General features: G+C 38.8%; 1 protein-coding gene across 19 annotated transcripts in view; it reads right to left on the bottom strand.

The window, feature by feature from the left end:
- Tanc1 (tetratricopeptide repeat, ankyrin repeat and coiled-coil containing 1) overlaps positions 1-26,254 on the bottom strand; it is a 261,482-nt gene that overhangs the window by 183,165 nt on the left and 52,063 nt on the right. For 3 of the 19 annotated variants that reach the window (XM_063259630.1, XM_063259631.1, XM_063259629.1), the window contains exon 2: positions 22,680-22,774. The exons of the other annotated variants lie outside the window; for them this stretch is intronic. The gene's annotated coding sequence lies outside the window, so the exon portion shown is untranslated. The remainder of the gene's footprint in view (positions 1-22,679; positions 22,775-26,254) is intronic. 19 annotated transcript variants of the gene reach the window in all.

Raw genomic sequence — 26,254 nt, 5'->3', positions numbered from 1 at the left:
GAAAGAGAGGGAGACAACATGAAGGATGTCAGGAGGATATTTAGAGAAGTAATAGCTGAAAATTTCCCAAGCATGAGATCAGAAACTGACATCAGGATCAGTGAAGCATATAGAACTCCAAACAGTCATAACCAAAATAAAACTACACCCAGACATATAATACTCACCATCCCAGAAATCCAACACAAGAATAGATTATTAAAAGCTGTCAGAGAGAAAAGACAAATCACTTATAAAGGAAAACCTATCAGAATCACAGCAGACTTCTCAGCACAAACAATAAAGTCAAGAAGAGCATGGAGTGAAGTATTCCAGATCCTAAAGCAAAATGATTTCCAACCAAGACTGACATATCCTGCAAAACTATCATTCAAAATAGATGGTGCAATACGATACTTCCATGACAAAGAACAGCTGAAGAACTTCATGAACACCAAACCAACCCTGCAAAAAATATTGAAAGACAGTTTAGATACACAAAGGAAAAAACCACTAAGCAAAGCAAATAATTAAACAGAACCGAAAGATAAAGATGCAACAGCAGAGAGATAACATTCCTACAATTAACCAGCATTTAACAGTAATAACCATTAATGTAAATGGTCTCAATGCACCAATCAAAAGAAACAGACTAGCAGAATGGATCAAGAAACAAAATCCAACCATATGCTGTTTACAGGAAACCCATCTAACCCAGAAAGATACTCACAGACTGAAAGTCAAAGGATGGAAAACAATTCTTCATGCAGCAGGAATCCAAAAAAAGGCAGGAGTAGCCATTCTGTTTGCAGACAACGTGAACTTTAAACCAACAATGACCATAAAGGACAAAGAAGGTCACTACATACTCATAAGGGGAAAACTCCAAGAGGAAGAGATAACTATCTTAAATATATACGCACCAAACTCCAGAGCACCCAGTTATATAAAACAATTATTAACAGAAATGAAAACTCAAATTATCAGTAACACAATTGTAACAGGAGACCTTAATACACCACTGACACCAAGGGACAGATCAACCAGACAGAAAATGAGCAAAGAAATAACAGAACTGAATCACACCTGTGAACAAATGGGTTTGATAGACATATACAGAATGTTCCACCCAACAACATCAGAATACACATTCTTCTCAGCAGTACATGGATCATTTTCTAAAATAGACCATATATTAGCTCACAGAACATATTTAAGCAAATGCAAAAGAGTTGAAATCATCCCTTGCATATTATCGGATCATAGCGCTCTGAAATTAGAAATTAATGACAAAGGATACTGCAAAAATTCCGCAAACACATGGAAACTAAATAACACACTCTTGAGTAATCAGTGGGTCACAGAAGAAATTAAAGAAGAAATTAAACAATACCTAAAAGAAAATGAAAATGCAGATACAACTTACCGGAATCTGTGGGATGCAATGAAAGCCGTTCTGAGAGGAAAATTTATTGCACTGAGTTCCCACATCAGGAAAACAGAACGAATACAAATAAATAACTTGATGCTACACCTCAAACAGCTAGAAAAAGAAGAGCAAGTCAAGCCCAAAGCCAAAAGAAGAGAGGAAATTATAAAAATCAGAGCAGAAATCAATGCAATAGAGACTAAGAAAACAATCCAAAGAATCAACGAATCAAAGAGTTGGTTCTTTGAAAGAATAAATAAAATCGATAAGCCCCTAGCCAACCTTATTAAAAAAAGGAAAGAAAAAGCTCAAATTCATGCAATAAGAAATGAAACAGGAGAAATCACTACAGACCCAATAGAAATACAGAGGATCATCAATACCTATTTCGAAAACCTCTACTCTCAAAAGTTTGATAACACAGAAGAAATAGACAGATTCTTAGAAGCATATGAAGTACCAAAGCTAGATCAAGAGGATATAAAACTGTTGAATAACCCAATCTCTGCTAATGAAATTGAGAATGTAATTGGGTCCTTGCCCACCAAGAAGAGCCCAGGCCCAGATGGATTCACTGCAGAATTCTACAAGAAATATAAAGAAGACCTAATGCCGACACTCCTCAAACTATTCAATGAAATTGAAAGGGAAGCAATCCTTCCTAAGTCATTCCTGGAAGCAAATATTACTCTAGTACCAAAACCTGAGAAAGACCCAACTATAAAAGAGAACTATAGACCGATCTCCCTAATGAACACAGATGCAAAAATCCTCAATAAAATATTGGCAAATAGGATCCAGCAAATCATCAAGAAGATTATACACCATGACCAGGTGGGATTCATCCCAGGAATGCAAGGATGGTTCAACATACGCAAATCAATAAATGTAATCCACCATATCAATAAAGCCAAAAATAAGAATCACATGATCATCTCTATAGATGCAGAAAAAGCCTTCGATAAGGTCCAACACTTATTCATGATAAGAACTTTACAGAAAATTGGAATAAATGGTCTTTACCTCAATATAATAAAGGCCATTTATGACAAACCAACAGCCAGCATCATACTAAATGGCCAAAAATTGAAAGCCTTTACTTTAAAATCGGGTACAAGACAAGGATGTCCTTTATCACCACTCCTATTTAATATAGTACTGGAAGTACTAGCCAGAGCAATTAGGCAAGAAAGAGAAATAAAAGGGGTAAAGATAGGAAAAGAAGAAGTTAAATTATCATTGTTTGCAGATGACATGATACTCTACATAGAAGACCCCCTAAACTCCATTGAAATACTCTTAGATACAATAAATAAATTCAGTAATGTGGCTGGATACAAAATCAATACTCAGAAATCAATAGCATTCCTATACACGAACAACAAAATTACAGAGAGGGAAATAAGAGAAACTGGACTATTCACATTAGCAAGCAAAAAAATGAAATATTTAGGAATTACTCTTACGAAAGAAGTGAAAGACTTATACAGTGAAAATTATATTGCACTGAAAAAGGAAATTGAAGATGATCTCAGAAAATGGAAAGACATCCCTTGCTCATGGATAGGAAGAACAAACATTGTGAAAATGGCCATTCTCCCAAAACTGTTATACAGATTCAATGCAATCCCAATAGAAATACCATCAACATACCTTATAGATCTAGAGAAATCACTCCTAAAATTCATCTGGAACCAGAAGAGACCTAGAATCGCAAAGGCAATTCTAAGCAGCAAAGACAAAGCAGGAGGCATCACAATCCCTGACTTGAAGTTATACTACAAAGCAACAGTAGTAAAATCAACATGGTATTGGAATCAAAACAGAGCTGAAGATCAGTGGAATAGATTAGAAGATACAACCACAACTACGAACACACTCAACCACCTTATTTTTGATAAAGGAGCCAAGCAGGTTCACTGGAAGAACGACAGTCTCTTTAATAAATGGTGCTGGAAAAACTGGCTCTCCATTTGCCGAAAACTAAAGCTAGACCCATGTCTATCACCATGTACTAAATTAAAATCTAAATGGGTCAAGGATCTGAATATTAAAACAGAAACACTAAATCTATTGGAAGACAAAATAGGTAGAAACCTTGGAGACATAGGAGTAGGTAAAGAATTCATGAACAGGACTCAAACCGCACGGGAAATACTTCCCAGAATCAATAACTGGGACCACTTCTTATTAAAAAGTTTCTGCATATCAAAAGAAATCTCCAACATAGTGAAAAGAAAACCCACAAACTGGGAAAAGATTTTAGTGAACTCTCTCTCAGACAAGGGCCTCTTGTCTAAAACATATAAAGAATTAAAGAAACTCAGACCTCCGAAATTCAAAGATCCAATCCAAAAATGGGCATCTGAGATGAATATGCAATTCTCAGATGAAGAAATGCAAATGGCAAATAAATACATGAAAAAATGCTCATCATCATTGGTCATTAGAGAAATGCAAATTAAAACCACACTGAGATACCATCTCACTCCTGAAAGAATGGCCAGGATCAAGAAAACCGACAACAAATGCTGGAGAGGCTGTGGGGAAAAAGGAACTCTCCTGCACTGCTGGTGGGAGTGTAGACTGGTACAGCCTTTGTGGAGATCTGTCTGGAGATTTCTCAAAAAGTTGGGACTGGAAATCCCATTTATTCCAGCTATTCCACTTCTAGGCATATTCCCAGAAGAACTGAAAGCATCATACCACAGTGATATATGTGCACCTATGTTTATAGCAGCACAATTTGTAATCGCCAGATCTTGGAAACAACCCAAGTGCCCATCAACTGAGGAATGGATAAAAAAGTTGTGGTATTTCTATACAATGGAGTATTATTCAGCTATAAAGAAGGATCACATTGAGATATTTATCAATAAATGGGCGCAGCTCGAGACCATACTCATAAGTGAAATAAATCAATCTCGCATGTGTGAATACCGAATAGTTTCCCTAATGTAAGTAATGATTCAAATATATAAAAATATGTGGTAATCATGATTCCCCATTAGGTGGCCTTGAAGCCTTATAAAGTTTTCACTCATTAATTAGAAAGGCTTTATTCTGGGCTTCTTGATATGAAAATATTTGAAGCTAGAATATATGAAGTTTTACCCAAATATTTCAAGGAAAAAGACACTATGGTAACTACTATTAAGTCAGGTTATATAGTGGTGAAGTACTAGGTTATTGAAACAGTCATGCTGTGACCTCTATTGTTATATTGTTATGTCCTGTTTTATCTCAATCTCCCCCTTATTGTTTCAAAAAAAATTATTTAGTCATTTCTTATGTTTGTCTTAATTAAAGAAAAAATTCAAAAAAATTAGGATATATAAATAGTAACTCTTTTCGATTTCCTATTAACTTGTTTTGAAGTCCTGTAGTACTCCCACGATCTTGTTTTGACTGATTAGACTCTGTTCCATTCTATATGATAGTATCAAGTTTGAAGACATAGGCAACTACTTTGAAGACAACAAGATTCACTAAGATACCCATTCTGGTTTGACTATTGTCTTCTTTGGAAGTCCTGTAATGTTTACAATGCCTAAGTTTTATTGGTCTTGTTCTCTACTGTTTTGTCCAACTTTATAATATCTAATAAGATAGACAATTCTTTTTAAGGAAACAAGGGACAACGTTGATAACCATTGTTGATAAACTTGTACTCTGTTCTACACCATGTGCTATGTCTATCCTTGGTATTGACTGACAGCTTTGTTTTGCCATATTTGACTGTATTCTTCCCCCCCCCAAAGAAAGTAATAAGCACTAAGGAGTAATAAAATCCAAGATGTGTAAATTTTGTTGTAAAAAGGAGAGGAAAAAAAAAAAAAAAAGAAAAAGAGCTCTAACGGATATAACAGCAAGTATGTTTGGGGGTGTTAAATAGCTGACTTTATCAATGTTTTTGGAACATTGAACACAGCTGTTCGCAGTCTCCCTGTTTGAATGTCCACCTTGTGTTCTTTGATACTGTGATTTGAGGAACTATTTTCAAGAAAATAGTGTGTAATCTACTAGCAGGTAATTTCTTACTGTTATGGTTTTTTGTTTCGTTTTGTTTTGTTTTGTTTTGTAGTTCTGTATTGCGTGTACCCTTACGCCGCTTTGGTTTGTTTTGTGTTTTTCTCTTTTTCCTCTTAAATTAAAAAAAAAAAAAAAAAAAAAAAAAAAAAAAAAAAAAAAAACAATTTTCGGTGAGTATGCAGCAGCAGGGGTGAAGTGGCAGGTTGTGTTGCATTAAATAAAATTAAATATACCATTTCATTTTAAATGTCTGCAATGAATTTTTAAATGAAGTTACTTTTCTGAGTTTTAAAAATGTCTGCCAAAGAATAGATTACTCTTGTCACTGAGAATATAACTTTTAAAAAGAAAAGTCTAAGTGATTTTCAGTTCAATAAAAAGCATACAAACTCTGCCCTCCACCTCCCCACTAGAAATAGTTTTGGTAGACTGATGGCTACCAAAGCGGAGGCCAATGGACAAGTTTCAGATGAATGTATTGATTATTACATCATTCATATGACAAGTGCCTGTTTTGTAAGTTAAATTTTTCCCTTACATTCTCATTCAGGGTATTATCTGAAAAATGATCAGATCATTTAGTTTTGGGTTCCTGTGCTAGTGAGGTAAGGGACTGAATCTCTTCACCATGAGAAACCACAAACACCAAGTACCTCGCAAGCATATACTGCATGATCCAAATCCACATCATAATAGCAAAGTGCCATGGTATGAATGTACATGTCTCTCAAAATCACATAGAATCCACCCTAATCTAATATTTTAATTATGCAGTTTCAGTTACTCAGTCAACTGTGACTTGAAAATATTAAATGGCAAACTCCAGAAATAATTCAAGTAAGTTTGAAACTGCATACAGTTCTGGGAAGTAGATAAAGTTATGTAATGTCTCACCCAGGTTTTATTAATCCCTTTATCCAGTGTATCTATGTTGTATGTACTATCTACCTGTAAGTCACTCAGTAAATATCTCAGCTGTCATATCAACTATTTGGCATCTGTATATTACTGTGATGGCTCTGTTTTATTACTATTAATTTGTTATTATGCCTAATTTATAAATCAAACTTATTACAGCATGTATAAGTAAAACGTGTATTAGCACATATATAATACATTTATAAAATATGTATTAGCATATATAGAAAAAAGCATAATATAGTCACAGTTAAGGCATTCACTGAGAATCTAGGACTGAATCCCCTGAGGCTAAAGGAAAACTACAGCATTTATAAAAAGTAGAAAGCCAGTACAGTAGTGCATGGCTATAACTCCAGTACTCAAGAGGCAAAGGTCCCAAGTTCAAGGGCAGCCTGGACAAGGTTAAGACAAGCTGGACTATACATTAAGACCCTATGTGGGGGACAGTAAGAACTAAATCATTCCTATCCAGGTCCTTCAGGCTTTCAGTGCAGATTCTTCAGTCTTCCAGCACAGGCCCTTCTGAGGCACTCTCACCACACTCTGCAGTGAGTTCCAGGCCTTCAGATGGATCCTCTTGCTCTCCAGCATACAGATGGCCATTCTGCAGTCTTCACTCTTGAACCCACAGACACCCATTGTAAGTATACCCAGTAAATCCTTTATTTAATCACATATATATTTATCTGTTCCTCTAGCAAACCCTAACTGACACACCGCTGAGAAGTGTTTATGGCATGGCACTAGGGTCTTACAAAACACACGGAGGGAGGAGGGGTCTGATGCCCCTGTTGCCCTCCCACTACCATATGAAAAGGCAGCAACAAGCACCATCTTGCAAGTAAAGAGCAGCCCTCATTGGACACTGACAGTTTGCACCTTGATCTTGAACCTCTCAGCCTCCAGAACCAGAAGGAATAAATTTTATTTCTTGAAAATTACCCAGTCTCGGTTATATTCCATTATGGTACCATGTATGAACTAGACACAAATCATTTAAAATACGCTTGCAAGGGGCTAGGGGTTTAGTTCAGCATCTGCCTGGCAAGCACGCGGTCCTGAGTTCAACTCCTATTACCCCCACCCCACCCCAAAAATGCTTGCAATGCCCAATGGCTCTGTAACGGATGATACATTATGTCAACTTGCTAAGTCCAGATGCTTAACTAAGTAACTCAGCAGTTCAACATCCCAGGGTATATAGGACATGCCCTTAACATTCTAGAATGTTGTTCACCATGTCAATTTGAGAAATTTAGAAGTTTAACTAAGTGACTCAGCAAGGGGTCAGGGTCTTTACTTTGTAAACATCCTGAGCCTGTACAAGAGGACACTGAGAAGGATGGGGATTTAGCTCAATGGGATAAGCGCCTCCCTTGCAAGCGCCCAGTCATGAGTTCAATCTCTAGTACCAAAAGAAGAGGAGATGGTGTGAGTGCTATACCCACCAATGGGTGAGGGCAGATAGCTTGCCTACAATATAAGGTAGGAAAAGAGGCTTGTTCCCCTGCCTTTTTGCTCTGCTATCTTTCTCTGCCATGAATTGTTGCCCCTCTGCAGTGCCACCCTGCCTTGGAACCAGCTGATATGGACTGAAACCTGCACAAATTAGGAGCTAAATAAACCTTTCCCTCCTTCATTTGGGGAATTAGGTATTTTGTCTCAGCAAAGGGTAAAAAGTAACTAAAACAGGCTCAGAGTTGTTTGCATGAGTGCTGACACATTATTATAGTTTAACAAAGCCTGTCTTTCCACCAATGATAGAAAGATAAAAGCAGAAGCAGTAGGTGTCTAAAAAAAAAAAATTACTGAAACAGAGATCAGAAAAAATAAAAGACTAACTATACACTCAATAGATGTGCGTGTGCGTGTGCATGTGTGTGTGTCTCAAAAGGGTTCTGAGCATACTACACAACAGATATATGACACTGGAATAGTCTCTTAAATTGGATGTCTCTGAGAAGCTTCACAAGCAAAGCTGTTAAACTGAACTAGACTTGTTCAAATCTCTCCAATCTTAAAATCAATATAAATTCACGAATTCTTATTTGATTCCACAGTAAAAAATAAATAAATAAATAAATAAAGCATTGAAATCATTAACACAGTTGTTAGCACAGAGCAAGCATAACATAAATGCTGGCAGCTGAAATTAAAATAAGGAGGTTTAGGTTTGTATGTGTTATACACGGCATGCATTTGAATTTCTTTGGTGAGACTTTTTCTAAAGAAATTTAAAAAAACAAACACTTTAAAGTCCTACTTTAATCAGCACTGTTAAAAAAAAAACCCAAAATGAAACAATAAATTATGAAGCTCTACATGAAAGGATAGGAGCCTTTCAAAATCGACTGGCTTTGTTTTGTTTTAAATTAGACTTTCAGTGAACTCTTGGCAGCACTCAGAAAGAAATCATGATTGCTATAAAGACTCATCGCTCAGCACACATTTACTGAAAATTGTTATATCAGAGTTGCGGAAGATCAGCAAGACCCTGCCTCAGGGTCCAAACAAGGGCAAGTAACAAGTGTCCTAAGGTGTGAACTGCTGAAGGATCTGGATAAGAAAAGGGTCGGGGGCTGGGGATTTAGCTCAGTGGTCCTGAGTTTGATCCCCGGGTACTGATAAAAATGAAAAAGACAAAAAAGAAAAAAAAGAAAAGAAAAGGGTCATCCTGAAACTTCAGAGCAAAGGTCTCTGAGCCACAGATAAGCTGTCTAGCCCACATGGCTTTGTTTTAGATGAAGGAGCTCTCCCACACTTAAGACACTGGTAGAGTACCCATGCATAAGGATTTCTAATCTTTCCTCACAAAGTGGAAGTGCCAGCAGAATCCAGCCTCTACCTCCATTAGCAACACTGAGGGTATCTGAACAGAATCTCTACACCCCTACCTTAATCCTAACCTCAAAGCTGAAGGCCAGACTGGCTATATCAGTCACCTTCTGCTCACTCCTGGGATGGCTGAGCTTCTGTCATTTTCCTTTGACCAGCCCTGGGCACCCAGGAAGAATCAAGGGGCTTGCAGGAGTTTGGGCTTTGCAGCCCACTGCTGAGCTGGAATCCCTGCTCTACCACATTCTGGCCCTGTCATTATCTCAAGCAAGTAATTCATCTCGCTGAGCTGCAGCTTCCCATCTGTGAAGCTGGGGTGTTATTAATACTTTGCCTCACAAGGCTGCTGTGAGGGTGAATGTGTTATTACCTGCAGAGTGCCTGGAGTGGTGCCTGATACACAGTAACTGCTCTATAAATACTACATGTTACTACTTTCTGGCCCTCAGGGCATAAGAGTTTCATATTTCTGTCCCAGAGCCTTAATATTCTACAGTTAATCTGCCAAATTATTTTATGGTCAAAAACAAAATGGTGTATGGTGAAAACTGTACAGCTATAACTTAAGGATAAGACACAAAGGGCAAATGTATGTCTGAGGTAGCCAGGATCAGCAAATTCATAAAGACAGGAAGAGAAATAGAGGTTAGAGAGATGAGAGGAAAGGGATGAGAAGCTAATCATTTCATACGCACAGGATTTCTCTTCTGGATGATGAAAAAAATCGAAATGGGTGGTTGTGTTGGTTACAAAACAATGTGAATATTTAATCAGAATCATAAGATTCAGGGTGCAAATTTTATATTTTTCCACAATTGTAAAAGAACTATTCTAGCTTACATACATCAAACTGCTATTCGATTAAATTCACATTTCAATGATCCCAAGGTGCCCAAACATACTAGAAATTCATGTTCTCAGAGCTGCATAATACACATCCCATAATAGCTTGGGGAAAACAATATTAACTATTTTAACAGCTGTGTCACAACAGTGGCCTTTCTTTTCGATCTAGAAGCCTCCTGGGAATGGGTATATACAAATACAGTATGAGGTTGTCAAGATCAACTTTTAATACCTATCTATAGCAGCTGGGCCATTCTTCCTTCATTACAAAATGCTTCACGGCCTGCTTCGTGGACTTCTTATCGACTCTTTCTCTCAAAAAAAATATACAAAATGGGAGGTGGCTTCCCACCAAGTACCATGCAACTGGCTGTCTTTTAACCATAGGATGTCAGGCAAACCTGACAATTCACATTTGTTCTGTAACAGTATCCAGGCCAGGGATTTAGCTCAATGGCTCAAGCACTTGCCTGGTAAGTGCCAGGTCAAGAGTTCGATCCCTGGTACCCCCCTCCAAGAAAACTACATAATCTTCTTGATGTACTTTAAAATTTTGTTGTAGTTTTAAAAAGACACTATTCACATTGCACATACAACATGGTAGCACATGCTTATAATTCTAGCACTTAAGAAGCTGAGCAAGGAGGATTGCCACAAGTTCAAGACCAGCTTTGGTTACATAGTGAGTTCCAGGCCAGCCTTATCTACATAGCAAAACCCTGCCTCTAAATAAATAAATAAAACCACCAAAATACAGAAGCAGGTTATAAATTAATCATGGGAATATCCCAAGCTATACCAAATCAGGATCTTTAGCTTTACATTTCTACATGCTATCACTTTCAAAGGCATCTTTCACAAAACAAAACCCCCAAACATAAAATGAAAACAAACTTAAAATGACTTTGAAAACTGCAATTAACAAGAGAAAACACAGTAGCTACGGAAGATCATTTATATTATAGTTTTATAAGTCCTATCCATTGCATGTTTATCTAGGAAATTGTTTCGTTGTCTTGTTATGACTTGGTTTTCCCTATAATACAGAGAGGATAGGAACAAATACTCTGAGGAAGAAACCTGAAAAACCCGAGGCTTATTTTGTAGCATTATAATATAAATTCTAGCAATCTATTGCTTGCTGATTAAAATGACTCTGGACTGGTTTCTTCAGCTCAACTTCAGCATATGCAGAGATGGGGACGGCTATCACAAAGAGAATGAGAGATGCGATGGTAGTTGGTATTGTCTTCCCTAATTTGGAACTTGAGGACCTAAAAAGACTCCATCATCCTGTAATGATTTGATTAGTTCTATAATATGCAATAAGTATAGAAAGTGGGTGAAGTTAGGGACAACTATTTGTAAGAAGCTAGAGACAGTTAGATAAGGTAGATCTCCAGTGGACTTGCTTTGAAATCTGTATTTCTTTAAATTGTTTTTCTATTTTTTTTTTAAAATGTTCTGTTCTGTTTTGATATGGTTAACCTTATCCTCTTAGAGATGTAAAACAAATAGGTGGGACTGATAATCATATTACAGAGCTTTTGTTCGGCCATAGAGCAGAATGGTTTGTAGGGTCATTTTTTTTTGAATGTCATTCTATATACTTTAATTCTATAACCTGAACAGCCATTTCGAAGATGACAATTTGTAACTTATCAACTGGCAATTTCTTACCTTTTGTTTGTCTGTAATTTAGAATTATTTCTACCCTTTTTTTTTAATCTCCATGTATTTTTTTTCGTTTCCTTTTCTTTAAATAAAAAAAAAAAAGAAAGAAAGAAAACTGCAATTAACCTGAGACACACAAAAATGGGTATATCCAGAATATGTTCACAATCTTCCAACTTGGATCCACTACAAGTATTTGTTTCATATCATTAACAGGGAGGGCCATCTCCTGTAAGTTTACAATCTATGCCAAGCTCCAAGGATGTACTTCTCTATATTTGGGCATTCTTTTAATAAACAGGTCCCTTTTGGGTACAAATGTTATTTGGTATAAACATTTTTAAATTGTAGTAAAAATCCAAAGTGATACAGTATAGCATCTTAATACCTACAGTAGTCATAGTTTTAAATATTACATCTTGAATACCAACTCAAACTGGAGTGTGAGAAACACCTGGCACCTTGATTTTCACTGCCGCCTACCAGTTAAAACATCAAGTCCCTGGGTGGCTGTATGTCCTATATAATAAACCGTCAAACAATGATCATTTTCCCCTTGGAGGGCACAAGAAGTGTTCCAAAAAAGACTAAAAGGAAAAAGATCACAAGCAAAGTCTGTAATTTGTCCTCTTTAAAACCAATGTGTACATCAAATGTCAAGTATTTTTATACTCCCAAGGATCAAACAGGGAGAAGAAAAATGTTTTTTAAAATTCACTGGAAAACAGCCTCAGGCAAAATGTCTGCCATCTAAGAAATGGGCCCCATCTATAAAGCCAGCAAGGCAAAAAATGAAGAAGAGGAGAAGGTATTTCTTTGAGGGGATAATTTGACCCTCTTGTCTAAGGGACATATAAATCAAACAACAAATGTTACCAAATATTTATTAAACAGAGCAGGGGAAGAAGTAAAGCAAACAGAAAAAAAAACTGCTAAATTTCTCCTGTAATGGGTTAAATTTTGCCCCTTCTCCAAACTCATGATGAAGTGCCAATGAGCAGTATCTTAGGATGCGACCTTAGGATGAGACAAAGTATTTATAAAGAGGTAATCATGCAAAAATAAGGTCATGAGAATAGACCCCAACTCAGTGGGAATGGTGTCTGTATAAAAAAGGAAAATTTGGACACAAGGACAGGTAGACACAGAGGGAAGACAAAGGAGAAGATATCTACCTCAAACCAAGGAGAGAGGCTTGGAATGAATCCTCTCCTCACAGGGCCTCAGAAAGAGCCAACCTTGCCAAGCACTTGACCTTGGACTCGTTTAACTCTCCACAACTCAGAGCTGCTAATTTTGCATTGGTAAGGGATCCAATTTGTGATATTTTGTATAGCAGCTTTAGCAAATCAGCTTAGCAATAAAGGTGGTCTCACAGTCAACACAACCTGGTCTTCAGGTCAGGTGCCCAGGCGCCTCTTCTATCAAATGGACATATGACAGTCTTCAAATAAGCATCCCACAAATCCAAAGGCTATGCAGGCAGTCCTGCACAGTGAGCTTATAGGAGGAATCTCAAACTCTGCCCTCTCCTGCAAAAGAGCTTACCACTTCACCAGTCTGGGGAAGGAACATAAGGGTGCCTTGCAAATTTACCACACTGCTATGAATCACAGAAGAGTACATATAAAACAAAAATAACAAGTTCTCTGCTTATCAGTCAAGAACTAGTGGGAAAAAAAACACAAGAACAGCTGAGCCAACTTTTAGATATGACTTCTCCTCTTTCTTGGAACAAATGAGTTTGATAAATATTTCCGTGCATGCTCTGTGAAGTCTGGACCTGTGAGGTTACTGTCTGTCTCTCACTCTCTCGGGACACAATTTTACTGTAGGAATATGACGTAAAAGTCCTGCTTTGTCCAGCAAACAGAAAACAATGTGCCTTCAATATGTTCCCCATCTCATCTCCTTAAATACATAATTGATCTTCAACATTTTATGCTCTACTTACTGCCCCAAAGCAGACTGGGACAAGTGCATGTTTCAACTGCTCTTTCCTTTAAACTGTAACAGGAGTGATCACAAAACAATTAACAATTTGTCTTCAGTGTTTCTTGCAATCACTTACCCACAACCTTCTCTGATTTTTCATATCCCTCACATCAAAAAGGAAAGGAAATGTACTCTTGCTTTTAAAAAAAAAAGAGCTACTTTAACAATGAGAAACCAACCAGAATTTGCCTTTATTTAGAAACACTGACAGAGTAACTACTTACATTCCCCCATAGAAACAGTTAGAATCCAATGTCAAACAAAAATTAAAAGCTTAAACTTCCCTCTAAAAAAAAAAGAGAGAAAAACTAGAGCTATATATTTAGGTCATTTTATTTTTAACCACAGCCTCCTAAGTGACCTGAATATACCAACATCCATTCTAAGTGACAAGTTTTATAATTCTTATGAATAATTTAGTTGGGTAAATTTGCTTTACTTGTTGTTGACCAAAAACGTTGTTTCAGAAATTGACAAGCCAGTTGACAACAAAAATTTTTGGTCTGAGTATCTTCCTTTCCTATTAGGAAAAAACAGTGTGAAGGGGAAAGGATGACTTTAAAACTGGGTTTCTTGCGGGACAAAAACCTCAGTGACCACAATAAACGAGGGCAGTTTTTGATTACATAAAGTTTTCTAACTATGCAATGTGATCGATAAATACAATGAATGCTTAAATTTTTAAAAATGTATTACAGTAAAAAAAAAAAAAAGTCATTGCTATTATTCCCTTGCCTTGCCACTTTCTGAAGCAGTTCTGTAAGCCCTCTTTCATGGGTGTTTAGTTCAGCTGTCCTGGCTGTATGTGTATCTTGAGTCAGTTCTAAACATTTATCTTTCACAGTCATTTTGACTTTAAGAACAGTCAGAAGTTGAACAGTGCCAGATTCAGGAATAAGGTGGGTGAGAATACATCCTAGTATTTTTATATGACAGAAATTAATGTAAATGTTTTGAGTCTTTTCAGGACATCAAGGCAGCCATAAGGAAACACTCACTAAGAAAAGTTCCAGAAGTGCTTCAGAAAGTGCCAAAAACAATGGGATGAGTGTGTTCAAAGGGAGGGGAGTATTTTGAGGAGAAGGAAGGGCAATGTGTCTTTTACTGTAGTACGCTCTTATTTAAGCACTCACTGTATTTTAAAATCACATCTTGCAGTAACCATCTCCCCCTAAAACTGGAACTATCAAAGAATTGTACGGTTCCAAAGGAGGGTATTTGAAAGACATCCCTATTAGTCACGCACTGTAACTTCCTTAAAATACTAAGTAAATGAAATATGCCAGAATATTTTACTTTGACTTCTACTAAAATAGAAACCATAGCAGCATTGGCAACAGTAAGCTTAAGGATTCTATGTTGTTGTTTAACCCAAGTTCACTTTTACAAAAGCTGTTATCTCAAACAGAAGAAAGCAATTTATCTAGAATGGTGTTAGCTTGGGAACAGAAGAGCAGTTATTATTGGAAGCCAAGGGTCTGCTTAGTTCCTGTTCAAGGACAGCACCCCTCCAGCTTACCATCTGGGCCTCTCTCCTGTTCCCTCACTGTGCCTTCCTAGAAACCGTAGTGACTTCTTAATCCACAAAGCTGGGGAGCAGACATTAGGGATGGGACCCAGCTCTGCCCTCCCTCCTCCTCCTTGAGTGCCAAACTCCCTCCAGAAGCACACACTGACGGCTTAGTAAACCTGCTGGCTGTATGACAGCAACTTCACAGAAGGAAGCCCTGGTAGTCCAGCACTGTCAGTGAGCAATCAGGCAAGTCTATCATGAATTTCAGGATAGTACTAGGAAGCCCACCCTGATGACTCACCCTATGATTTGAAGTTTATGCATTAGAAATGTAATCGCCGTATTTGTATCTTAGTGCTATTTGTAGAACAGGCCTTTGGGAATTAAAATTAAATTAAGTTGTGAGGGTGGGGTCCCCAGGATGGCATTAGAGGCTTTATCAGAAGAGGAACAGAGACTCCAGCTTGCATAATTGGTCTGTCTTGCCATGTGATGCCCTCTGCACCTTACGACATAACAAGACACTCACCAGATGCCAACCAGGTGCGGGCACCATATAGTTGGCTTTTCAGCCTCCAGAGCTATCAGCAATAAGCTTCTATTCTTTATAAATTACCCAGTGTCAAGTATTTTGTTATTGCAACCAAAAATTATGAACTAAGCACATATTGAAACCTTTTTTTTAAATAAACATTTAAATCGCATTCCCCAGTTTTAGTCCAAATCAAGTACAGTCTGAATTCTATACAGAACTGGATCAGAATTCGGACATGAAAAACTTTGCATCATTTATTGTCCCCACCTCAAATCCTAGCAATCAGGTAAAGAAAAAAACCAAGTATATCCTATTTAAGATCTTGTTATCTTTAAAAAGTTTTATTTTATTTCTAAGTCACTTGTGAAAAACACAAAAACAGAACAACTGTAATTCCCAAAACACTGACTTTCATTTTATTCCAAACTTAAAAGGAATCACTGTTATGACCATTTCGCAGTGTAGCCCTGGTTAGCTACTTCTCGTTAGCTAAGCAAACTGTTCGTACTACTAGTCACCCTTACTTGTGAAGTGGAAAGTGTGATATCCCTACCTTATGGGTGTGATTTATAGAGCAAATGAAACAATGAAGGATTAAGGGAATTATGGCACATAAAGCACGTGGAATGTACACGGCAGGCACTGTTAGATAAATGTTCCCTCTCTTCCTCATCTATTCAAATTGGATGTATTCACCCAGAACAAATAGGGGCTTTAAGAGATCATTCCAATAAGTCTTTCTTGCATTTTTAGGTGAGGAAATTAAGACCCAGTATGAATACATGATCTGCCGAATGTCATTACCACAATTTTTTAAAGCTTCTCCTTCATTTCCACAACCACATAGCTGTGAATGTTATCGCCTTACCCCTAACCTTGGAATGGGATTTTGCAGACTATCATCTGTAAATTAGGCCACGTGCTAGTACTAAATCCTTCTATACTGTACAAACAATGGTGAGACCAGGCCCTTTTGGGGCCTCCCTTTCACTGCGTGAGGAAGGGCAGGCTTGCGCTGTCCCAGGCTAACAGTTCTGGGATCAGCAGCACGTTTCCCTGACTCACTCTTTCAGTGAAGTCAGTTCTTTCAAGGCCACCAGAAACCCCAAATCCTTATTTTATCAGTTTCTATTCTACCTCTGTCACTTTGAAGATTTGCCAACTACTGCACCACAGTTTCTCAGTTTTTCCTCATCTAAACCACAAATACATCGACAAAAAAACAAAAATTACGGGTAGGAATACTTACAACTGATGTTCAATCTCTCCAGGGCTGAATACTGCCACTGTCTAGGACTCTACAGGGCCCATCTTCCAAAAAGTTGCTGAAGGAATACGTGGTGACCAACAGAGGTCCGTATTTTTATTTCCTTTGGTTCTTTAACATCTGGCCTACCTACCTACTTCCAGAGGCTCTTTTCTCAATTGTAATGAAATGCTTATACTAAAAATACTCTAATAATGCTTAAGCATTTTACCTGTAAATAATCCATAAAATCTCATCATGAGTTAAATGCTGTCAAATTCCATCTTCTTCTCAGCTCCAAGTATACCACTTTAAACACTGCCAAATGACAATAAAGCTTTCACCAATCTATCGTTTATTTTTCCAGCCAGTTTTCAGTTCTTCAATTATTAATAATTTTAAGCCATGCCTGTAATCCAGAACTCCAGAGGCTGAGGCAGAAAGTCCACCCAGAGTTTGAAACCAGTCTGGGCTACAAAGTCAGCCTGAACTACATATGTGAAACCTTGTCTCAAAAAAGAAGGAGGAGATGGAAGAAGAAGAGGAAGAAGAAGAAACAATAATTTGAATTCTGTCTGAAAGTGCCAACTTTTATTTCAACAGTTGAGCTGAATCCCTAACATCAACAGCAAATTATAGGCCATCAGCTTACCCCACCCCTCATCCCAAATCAATTCACGTTCCTTACCACACTTGCTGGTGTGGAAGACTGACGGGTTCTGCCACAAGACCTTCCCCAGATGAACAGAAGATAGTTTACCCCAATTATCTCTATTTCTGTGATGTTTTGAACCAATAAACAGGTAAAGAATTTGACAATCTTTTTTTTTTTTTAATCTTTTTTATTGGTACCAGGGATCGAACTCACGACTTGCCTGCTTGCAAGGCAGGTGCTTATGCCACCGAGCTAAATCCCCAGCCCCAAGAATTTGACAATCTTTAAAAAATGTTGGCAGTGGGGAAACTAAGTTATTTACTGTTCCAGAACAAAGAGTCATCACCCCACTCCAGCTCTGCTCCTGCCTTTCCAGAGTTCCCAGTCTCCACCCTGTCTTTCCTCACCACACTCTACCTTACCCATAGCTCACAAAGGTAAATCCCTTAATGTCACAAACTGTCTTCTGCTTTCTCACTTCCAAATGGATAATGCAGCTTCTTTCTCACTCCATTCAAATTATTCTTTTGAAATAGTTGAAATCTTTCAAATTTAAAAGCCAGTCTGCGTATCTACATATAAACTGTACTTTTCCCCTCTATTCTACAGCACCAAGCATCATCAATTAAGAGGAAGTGGCCTGACAATTTAATAGGGACACTTGAATCCTTAGGAGTTTGGTTTGTGATACCTCACCAACATTTTTAGACAGATGGCCAGGGCGAGCTTTCTGGTTTACTCTCCAATCATCCTACACTCAATCTGCCTGACAGTTTACCTCTCTGTCCATTTCTCATCCACATTCCACTCCAAAAACTAGCAAATCTTTCTTTGCAAAATGCTGTGTCCTTCCTCCCCGCTGCCCTCCACAATAGCTATCTTTCTATACCAGATGTTTCCAAAGTAGAGGGAGGCAGGTGATCACTGAGACCAGAGAAAGGAACTATTAAAATTTCTAATCATGTTTACTTGTCTCATTCTTTTTATTTCTATTTTTGGGTATCCTATAAAGAAAACAGCTTATTACTAAGCAAGCACATGATTATAATTTATAGATGCACAAATGTTGCAGGTGTGAGCAAAAAGTATTTTACTGATAGAATTGTTTAAAATCCTATCAGATTAAAAAATAGGGGCCAGGGATTTAACTCAGTGGCATAGGTGCCTTCCTGGAGAGCACAAGGTCATGAGTTCAATCCCCGTTACAAATAAATAAATAAATAAATGAAAATAAAAATGTTTAAAGACTACAGCACTAGCCTATCGTGGTGGTATGCGCCTGAAGTCCCAGATACTTAGGAGGCTAGAGCAGTCAGTTCATGTCTAACCCGGCCAACAAACACAGCATGACCCTGTGTCAAAAAAATAAATAAATAAAATAAAATAAAAACAGTCTGGGCTACACAGTGAGTTTAAGGCAACCCTGGTCTACATAGCAAGATCCTGTCTCAAACCACCACCTACCCCCAGAAATGAGTAATGGGCTAAACAGTAACACTTTGTTCTTATACTGAGCCCATCAAAAAACCCCAAAAATGTACACACATTTCAGGAAAAGCAAAACAGTATGCTTTTCCAACAGATGGTATTAACCTCGTATGGGGGATCCTAAAATTATGTTGTACATCGCACAGAACCCATTATACTGCCAGCCCTTAGAGAAAAAATTGAAAATGCATGTGCAGCAATCTCAATGATCAAAGTTACCCAAAGAAATCTGCTATACTAATAAATGTCTGGAAGCTAAGGCCACCACTTTGAGCACCTTTTTTAATTGTGGAGGTCAAAGATAACTTGTATTAATCTCATGATGTCTCAATAAATTTAGTATTAAAATGTTTATATAAGTTTTTCTTTTCCTGAAAGTGTGTAGATTTTTTTTTCTTTTTGCAGACCCCATTGATGTTCTTTGGTACCCTATGAATAATTCCAGCTAAAATGTTGTATCCTCATTGGTTAGGTAAGATATCTTGAATTCATGCAGTGATTCCCCACATATACATTTCTCACTATTAGCTATACAGATGCATGTGTTTCATTTTTGTAGATTAGCACATGTATATAAATTACATTTCAGGGAGTGCTTAGACAGTAACATTCTTATTCCTAAAATCAGACCTCACTCTTGGCTTTCCTATTATATATTAAATGTATTTTGAAAGTCAAATCTTCTCTTAAAAGAGACCATAGTTAAAAGTAACATAGTTAAAAGAAACATTTTTATCTTTGCTTCAAAATTAAAATACTCAAATATCCTTTAAAAGATAAAGTAACATTTGACATAAATTTTCAAACACAGCACATAGCAAGTACAGGCCCTGTTCCAGGACCCATTTCTCATTTAATCCTTATTACTATTATGAAATATAAAACTTTCGAGGGTTTAGCGTAGTGGTGTAAGTGCCTGTCCTGGCAAGCACAAGGTCATGAGTTCAATCCTCAGTACCAAAAAAAAAAAAAAAAAAAAAAAGAAAAGAAAAAAGAAAGAAATACAAAACTGTATACTAATAAAAAGTAATTATAAAAACCAGTACTTAGCACTGAGGGTTTAGCTTAGCAGCATAAGCACCTGCCCTAGCAAGTGCAAGGCTGAGAGTTCGATCCCCGGTACCAAAAACCCAAACAACAACGAAAAAGCTAGTACTTAAAAACAGTTTTACTTGTGTATAACTCCAGACTCCTCTAAAACTGTGGCTAGTACTATTTTCAGTGAGAGGTTCTAAAGGCAAACCACTCTTCTCTTGAATTTCACTTTCTTCATCTACGTATTCTTAAGGAACCCAGTTATTACTATGTGTGGCTTTAGGCAGGCAGTGCTACCTCTCAGTGCTTAGGACACTTATCCACAGTAAGTTCACCCATTGGAACTCCCACACTTAGGCACTATGCTTGGCTGAGGGACACAGTGAAGACAGAATCCTGTTTCCAGCAGCAGATGAGGTAATTTCAAGAAAGCACAAAAGATAACCAGTCATTCTAATGTTAGCCAGTATTATTTCTCAAAATGGAGGACGAACTTACTTGACACTACCTTAGTCCTATTTTAAAGGAAAATTCTACCTTGTCCCCTACAAACTCTTAGCTGATGAGAAAGGGCAGGAAAAGCACAGCCAAACAATCAATGAAAATGTGGCAGCAACAAGCACACATACACCTCTACCTTTCCTTGTTGTAAACCAAAAATAGCACAACCAGGTACCAGGTTGCAAAAATGACTTTTGAGGGATACCCACATGCTCTGGATCCTCCCAGCACCTTTCAGTGATGCTGGTGAAGGTCTATTTACACCTTGAGGTTACTGCTGATGTGTACTGCAGAGTGTCAGCTGCAAATTCAACTGCAGTGCAACTTAATCTCTATTAATGCCATTCCCAGGCAGCCCTTACAGGACTTGCCATGAAACATCCTTTTATTTATTCAAAATTATTGTATAATCATAGATCATGCTCCCACTGTCACAGACAGAAATCACTGCTCAGACAGCCTGCCTCTTAACCCAAAATTTAGAGTCGCCAGCAGGAGAATAAAAGAATCCTGCTGAATTCAAACTAAAAGTAATAAAATGATAATGGGAACTCCCAAGACAGCACTTCCCTCATAAACAAACAGCCTAGATCATCTCACAGACACCTCACTAAATCTAAATATCTGAGACAGCCCACATCTACACAGGGGCAGAGGGGTTGTCACAAAAACTGCTGGGCATCACTAACGGCTGGCCTTCCCTTGAGAATTTTATAATACAACCTGAAGAACCAGATATGATCTATTTCCTAACAAATGTATTTCATACCATTCTGCTAAAAAGAAAGAAAATCTGTAGCCAAATGTCTGCAGCTTGCTGATCACCTTCAAAGCCAGGTAGTTGGCCATGATTTGACCTCACCCATGGTATCTGAGCTGTCAACATTAGAAAAATATTCAGGTCCCCTCCTTTTCTTTCCTGCCCTTACCCATGTGCCTCAATTCAGCATCAGGTGTACTGACTTCAGACCCAATGGGCACATGACTCCCACAGGCAGGTCAGGTGAGCAGAAAGAGGAAGAGGAAAAAAAAAAAGGAGGCTGAGCCATTCCATACTGTCTACACCTCCAGACCCTCCCACTGCAGGCCCTTGTCTAAGAAGAATCTTCTACCAACCAGATGTACACAATGGCACAGACTCCCCAGCCGTGAGCCCCCTCTTCTCCAGCCCCTGCTGGACTCCTGGCAGTCCTAGCACAGCACACACCCAGCCTGGACACGGGAAGGCAGTCCCTTCCATGGGACTCCTGAATCCTGCGGTCCTACTACTCCTCACCTACCTACCCTTTGGCAAACCCCCTCAGTCCTTCCTTTGTCACCACAACCCATCCATCTGCTTGCCCACCCATGCAGCCTCTGGAGGCTTCTTTCACATTCAGTTCCCTAATGTTTACAGGCAGGGATGAGGGGGTCAGGAGCTGGTAGTGCCCAGTCTCCACCATTTTCCCAATGTACAGACTTAGGCAAGTTGCCCAATCCCCTTAAACCTGAGACTCCTTACCTGTACAGTGGAGTTTACCCCATCTCTGAAAGTAAGGATTAAATGAAAACACACAAAAAGAAAGCGCTTAGCAAAAACCCTTGCACACATTTAAATATTTAGTAAGTGCCCCACTCTATACAAATAAAAGATTTTGTAAACAGTGGGGATTATCATTCCCTCCTCCTACTACCTCTTTTTGAGTATGTGACAAAACAGACATAAAATTTACCATTTTAATCATTTTTCAGTAGACAGTTCAGTGGCACAAAGCACAGCCACACTATTCTGTAACCATCACCACTGTCAATTTTCCATCTCACCCCGCTGATGCTCTAACTCCTCTTCTGCTTTTGATAGTCTCTCGCCACCTGAGGCACCAGCTCCTAGTGAGCAGAGAACCAGCCATTGCTGCAGCTCATCTGTCTTCTAACAACAGGTGGAAGCTCCTTCTCCTTTGGAGCTCTTACTCTCAGTCATACCGCCTTCTACTCCACTTCTCAGCTGACACCTACCTATTTTCTAGTAGATTCTCATTCACTGGAAAAGGTGGGATGGATCCTTAGATTATAATTTTCTGCACTTTATCCTGAGAGGTTCTTGCCAGCCCCTAAAAGAACAAGAACATGGGAAATCCTAGATGAGAACCCAACTCCACTGCTTACTGTGCAACCTGGAGCATTTCTTCTAGTCTCTGGGCTTTGGTTGCCTCACCAATCAATAGAGATGATGTCAGTACTTTTGGTAGGGCTGGCAAATGCAAGCTCAAGCACTTGGCGCACAGCCAGCCTGGGGTCAGTAAGTGCTGCCAATGCTACCACAACTGGTACACTTGTTCAAATCTTGGGCCTCGGGCCTAGCCTACCATGCCAAGGGCTACACCTCACAGAGGCATGGTGCTCATGGTTTGGCGACCACAACTCCTGCCTGCCCTCACACTCCTCTCCCTGGACCCTTGCTCTCTGGTGGCCCTTGAGTATCCTCTTCTTTTTCATTCCCTAACTTCATGGACCTATGCCAGTCATCAGACTTCCCCTCTGCCAGCACCCTCAATAAGCTACAGCCTTTTTCTTTGGCCACATCAGGAGACTCAGCACCAGGATTCAGGACTCAGCTCTTTCTCATCTAAACTCCAGGCCCAAAAGACCACACAAAGAAGTCAGCAAGATGCTGCCATGTGGGAATCTTCAGGCCCAGAAACATCCTTGGTATCCTAAATATCCCTTAGTGACTGTTGCAACTTTCATCAGTCTCTTCAGTTCTGCTTTAGCAAATGTTTTCCCTTCCCACTTCACCCAGAACACCAAGCTAAGGTCTGATACAGAAGAGCCCAACTTTCCCGTTCTCATTCCTTCACTGTAAACTTACAGGGACCTCCCCTGGCTTTTCCTTTTCACTGCAACTTCATTTTGACCTTGTCCTCAACCCTCTTATGGTTGCCTGCTGCAAGGTGCACTCGATTCACAGTACACAGATACATCACACTGCTGACAGGTGCCTGGGCTCATGGTATCTTCCTCTGCCTAATCTCCACCTCACCTGGTCTTCTTCAGAAGCCTTCTCTCCGTCTGCAACCTGCATCACTAAGGGCACCTCCTGGCCCTTTTTCACTTCACTACTGCCTCTCATTGTCTCTGGTCCTGACAGCAAAGGCTGAATCATCCTCTCAGTGCTTTACACATTGGTATGCTACCAACTGCTAAACAAATAAAGCAGTAAGTACCGTAGACTGCTTTCTACTCTGAAATGTTGTATTAAGATGTTTTATTAAAAGCATCAATTAAGATTCCTAACCCATCACTTATATACAAGGCTGTACATTTCCTCTGACCTAAGACTGAGAAACAGTCCTTCCCTTGCCCTTGCTTTCTCAGAACAAATATTCCTCTGTTGGGAAAAAAAAAAAAAACAGAAGCAAAAACACTATTTCTCCCCAACAAAAACAGAAAACTGAAAATAGCAAGACAGTTTATTAAAAAAAGTATCCAGCTAAAAGTGGCTTGGGTAGGGATAAATGTAGTTGTCAAACTCTAAGAGAAAGGGAAATTTACTTTGGACAGCTATTTGGGGGAGGTAACGATATTCACATGCTAAACAAGAAAGCTAACCAAATTAATAAATCTTGGATCTATTTTTAAACCAAGGAGGAAGAGGAAATGGTAACTCCACTGGAAATTTCCTTCCTTTGTCTAGTTTTACTTCTGGTATGGCTACCACACTAACATCTCAATACTAACTTATGACAATTTAATTCACAGGAAATGATTTTGAAGGCCCCCAGGGAGCTGCAGATGGTACCCTGAGGGACCATCTGTTTAAGGTTGAAAGCTTCGTGAACACCATTACATCACTCTGACCTTCCTATCTAACAAAAATCGAGATGTTTGCTCTGTCAACAAGATATTTGTGTTTGTCCTCAGCCTCAGGCTTTGGTTCCTGATTAGTCTAAAAATCATTATGCACCCAAACTGAATAGGGCTACTGTTAACAGCTGGAAGGTCCTCCTCTGGGCAAAGCCCCAGCTCTGCGGCCTTCAGGGAGTGACTGCTGTCCTTTCTGTGTAACTGCACATTTGCCTGATGGATGCACTGATCCTCTGCATTCTATTTTCAGGGGACCCCAGCAGAGGGGAGAATGGCATGGTCAGGTATGGCTCAGACAAATGATCAAGCACTACACATCCCAACTTGAGCAGCTCCACAGCTCCATAGTGTCCCAGACCAGACTGCCCCTCCCCTATGGAGGCCCCTATGCTGCCCACATGCCAAGAAAACACGTGTTATTTCCCACTCACAGATCCCATGATGCCCCAGCTCCCGCATGTACAGACCCACATCAACCAAGCACACACACCTGACCGTGCATACTTGTGATTACTACAGAACCCACACCCTTTCTTTCTCCCTCCTTGATGCTCAAGCACAGACCTGCTGTCCACTGTTAAGGGCCCCACAGGCATTAGACAACCACAGTGGAAAGAAAGTAGAAACTACTTTTTTTTCTTACTGGTACCAAGGATCTAACTCAAGACCATGTGCTTGCAAGCAGGCACTTACGCGGCTGAGCTAAATCTCCAGCCCCTAAAACTACTTTTTAAGTGCGTTTTGTTTTGGTTTCGTTGGACGACAGAGGATCCCTATGTACTTACTTCAAAACACTTTTTCAAGTAAGATGGACTGAGAGGTAGATACATAATAAAGCAAAGATGGTAAAATATTAATTGCAGAATTAGATGGTGGGTGTGTATGTGTTCACTATTTCTTTCAGCTTCTCTTTATTTTTGAATGTTTACACAATAAAACATGAGGCAAAGAATTTAGCGCCTTTGTAAGTAAGTTTGCCAGGCATGGTGGCAAACAGCTGTAATCAGTTGGATGGCTGAGGCAAGAAGACTGCCTCAAGTACAAGGCCAGTCCAAATTACCTTGCCTCAAAAAAAAAAAAAAAAAAGGCTGAACTTCACACTTCATTTAATGTTGCTAGGTTTACCCTAGTGTCCATTTCGTGTTTCAGGATCAAAGCCAGGATCACACTTTGTAATTACTTACATATCTCTTTGGTTTCCTCTGGTCTGTTAAGAGTTTCTCTCAATCTTTCCTTGTTTTTCATAACCTTGAAAGTTCTGAGAAGCACTGGCCCAGTATTTTGTAGAATGTTCCCAAATGGAGATTTGTTTGATGCTTTTCTAATGATTGCACTGGGGTGTAGGTTTGGAGGAGACCACAGGTCTTTCACTTTGTCATATTATGACTACATGTTGTTGTCATCATGATGTGCTGCTTGACAAACTGACTTTGATTCTTGGTTGAGGTAGGGCTTGTCAAGTTTCTCACTTTTCATACTTTATCCTTTACAAGTGAGTCATTAAATTTATCCAATATTCAAGCAATGGGGTGAAGCTCCTAAAGGGAAAACTTTTCTACATAAATTATTTGAAATTTTTCTATAAAGAAGATGCCTCTTCTCCTAGTAAAAATGAACTAAAGTTTGTATTGTAATGCAGTATATTATCTTGTTGCTCAAATTAGTCCAGATTGGCCTATGAAGAACTCCCTGATGTTGGCTCCTATGTCCTTTCGACATGTCCATAT

The sequence above is a fragment of the Cavia porcellus genome, unplaced genomic scaffold (genome assembly GCF_034190915.1).
Source record: "Cavia porcellus strain 051 isolate PalLab524CR breed Dunkin Hartley unplaced genomic scaffold, mCavPor4.1 scaffold_12, whole genome shotgun sequence".
Classification (NCBI taxonomy): Eukaryota; Metazoa; Chordata; class Mammalia; order Rodentia; family Caviidae; genus Cavia; species Cavia porcellus.
This window is presented reverse-complemented; position numbering and strand designations above follow the sequence as displayed.